This window comes from Solanum tuberosum, unplaced genomic scaffold (genome assembly GCF_000226075.1).
Source record: "Solanum tuberosum cultivar DM 1-3 516 R44 unplaced genomic scaffold, SolTub_3.0 scf00071, whole genome shotgun sequence".
In the NCBI taxonomy this organism is placed as follows: domain Eukaryota; kingdom Viridiplantae; phylum Streptophyta; class Magnoliopsida; order Solanales; family Solanaceae; genus Solanum; species Solanum tuberosum.
In genome coordinates, this window is record NW_006238997.1 from 802,412 (window position 1) to 805,931 (window position 3,520).

Below are 3,520 nucleotides of genomic sequence, written 5' to 3' on the forward strand. Positions count from 1 at the left end.
TTATATTCATTTAGTCAAATTACTTCCAGAAACAAGTAATTAAAAGGGTGGTTTGTGGAACAAATTGTAAAAATTTAGTAAGTAATCAATAAACAAAAGTCAATTTCGGTTGTTATCAAGATGAAATTGACTAGGGTTTACGTGTTCACCATAAGCTCATAACTCAGTAATCTTAATAACAACAACCCTTTCCTAGTGAATTACATGCATGTGATAAGTTAGGTATCTCTAAATCCTTGGTCCGACATCTAGAGAATTTCACCCCTCACCTTGGTCCGGCTACGTGTGTATAATTTACGAACCCTTACCTTTACCTCATATTAGACATCATAATCGATGTTTGGCTTAGTTATTACTTCGCCCCAATCGACACTAGCCTATTAGATAGTATCACACTAAATCTATGTTGATAATTCTTTTCTTGTTGTTACCTCCTTGGTCCGGCAAGTAGCAACAAGGCGAGTTTTAACGCGTGCACTCGTTAAAAAGACTTCTAAACGAAAGAATTATCAATGCATGCAAAACACTATTCAAGAATTGCTTTTTACTATTCATACTTTGTTAATCGCTCATGGATCCCACAACCCTAGTTGTGAAGTTTAGTTACCCCATAATAGCAAGAACACAATTCATAAAGTTAGATGAAGAAATCATGAACTTACGCAAAGAGAATAATAACCCAGAAATTCAACTAGAATTGCAAAGCCAAAATCCATAAAACGAACTTAGGAAATCAATAATTGCTAGGGTTGCAACTTAATCTCCTAAGTCACCAAGTAAAATTAGAATAATAATGTCCAATCACCAAAAACGAGGTTTACATGCCCTATTTATAGAAAACAAAATCCTAAATTAAAAGGGAAACAAATTAAGGAAAGTTTGTTCAGGCACGCGTCTTCATTCCACGAGACTGACTTACGGACCGTCGATGGATCTACCGTCCGTAAGTGTCTTCCGTCATCCAGGACTTAGAAAATATTTCAGCTTTAAAAAATCAGCTTCTCAGAAGCAAACAACGGACTTGCAGTACGGACCGTAGATCGATCTATGGTTAGTAGCTCCACACTTAGAATCTTCAAAAATCAGGTACTGGAACCCTCACAGTATCAATCTACGGACCGTCAATGGCCACCGTGGTTCCACACTTGGTTAGATTTCCCTGATTTATTTTCCATACCTTTCCTGCTGATCTACGGTCATCACATACGAACCTTCAATGGACCTACGGTCCGTAGATCACCTCTGTGAAGGCCCTTTTTCTGCATTTCTTTCAGCTATCTTTATACTTCCGCGCCTGAACATCCTTCTTGCAAAATATGATAAAAACACATAAAAACCAATACAAAAAGGCCCTAGACACACACAACTTGTAAGTGAACTGTATTAGAAATACCGTAAACTCACGGTATATCACTAAGCTTGCCTTTTTTGCCAAATCTCATAACAACCTTCATAGGCGAGACTTTTAGGAATAGTGAATCTTGGACTAAGCTTGCCTTTTTTGCCAAATCTCATAACACCCTTCATAGGCGAGACGTTTAAGAATACCCAGTTATCGACACAAAACTCTAAGTCCCTTCGTCGCACATCTGAGTATGACTTCTGTCGGCTTTGAGCTGTTAGAAACCTCTCCCAAATGAGCTTAACCTACTCCACTGTCTGTTGTACTAAGTCTTGTCCAATCAACCCTGACTCACCTACCTCAAACCATCCAATGGGGGACCTACATTTTCGCCCATACAAAGCCTTATAAGGTACCATCCCGATACTGGAATGATAAATATTCTTGTATGCGAACTCAATAAGAGGCAAGTGGTCATCCCAACTTCCATTGAAGTCTAGCGCGCACGCCCGTAACATATCCTCGAGTGTCAAAATTGTGCACTCAGACTGGCCATCTGTCTAAGGGTGAAATGCTGTACTAAGATTAACCTGTGTCCCAGTCCTTTCTGGAAGGACTTCCAGAAGTTGGCGGTAAATTATGCTCCTCTATCAGAGATAATAGATACTGGGACACCGTGTAGCCTAACAATCTCTCTAATATAGAGCCCTACATAGTTTTCGGCCATAAAGGTATCCCTGATTGGTAAGAAGTGGGATGATTTTGTTAGTCTATCAACAATTACCCAAATAAAGTCAAACTTGCAACGCGATCGAGGTAACCCTGTAATAAAATCCATATTAATTGCTTTCCACTTCCACAAAGGAATGGCTATATCCTGAACTAGCCCAGCGGACTTTTGGTGCTCAACCTTCACCTGTTGGCAGTTAGGACTCTGTGCCACAAACTCAGCAACGTCCTTTTTCATCCCGTGCCACCAATAGATCTCCTTAATATCATGGTACATCTTCATCGAACAAGGGTGAATATAATAATGGGAATGATGTGCGTCTTCCATAATCCGATGTCGAAACCCTGCAATATTTGGAACACATAATCGACCGCTAAATCTAAGGACTCCAACTCCTGCTATATCAAATGCTAAAGACTGCTGATCCTGAGCCTTGGCTCCAAGCTGCTCTAAGCTAGGATCCTCTTATTGCCGTGATTTTACTTCTACAACTAGAGATGATACGACTGTGTCCTGAATTGTTACCCCACTATCTTCTGCCTCTAACAATCTGACTCCCAAGATATCTAACTGATGAAGCTCTCGCGCTAGCTCACGCTTCACAACACCTAAATAGGATAAACTACCCATAGATCTTCGACTGAGGGCATCGGCTACCGCATTTTCCTTTCCTGGATGATATAAAATATCCACGTCATAGTCTTTTAGTAACTCAAGCCATCGACGCTGTCACAGATTTAACTCCTTCTGTCTAAAGATATATTGAAGGCTTTTATGATGTGTGAAGATGTAAAATAGTGTCTCTAGATCTTTAACACATGCACAACTGTAGTCAACTCTAAATCGTGGGTCGGATAGTTCTTCTCATGCTTTCTCAATTGCCTTGAAGCATATGCAATAACCTTACCATGTTGCATTAGAACACATCCCAACCTAACACCAAAAGCATCATAGTACACCGCATAGCCTTCTAAACCCTCTGGCAATGCTAGAACTGGTGCTGATGTCAACCTGTCCTTCAGTTCCTGGAAACTATGCTCGCAATCCCCAGTCCACTGGAACTTAGCTGCTTTCTGAGTCAGCTTCATTAATGGTGCTGAAAGTGAAGAAAACCCCTCTACAAACCTTCTGTAGTACCCTGCTAACCCTAAGAAACTACGAACCTCAGTCGGAGTCATGGGTCTGGGCCAAGTCTTTATGGACTCAATCTTTGTGTATCAACCGCAATGCCTGCATCTGATACAATATGGCCTAAGAAAGCTACAAAGTCCAACCAAAACTCACACTTAGAAAACTTTGCATAAAGTTCTCAATCTCGAAGAACCTGAAGGACTGCTCGCAGATGATTTTCTTGCTCAACTTTTGAATATGAATACACCAAAATATCATCAATAAATACAATCACAAACAAGTTTAGATACGTCCTGAATATACTATTCATCAGGTCC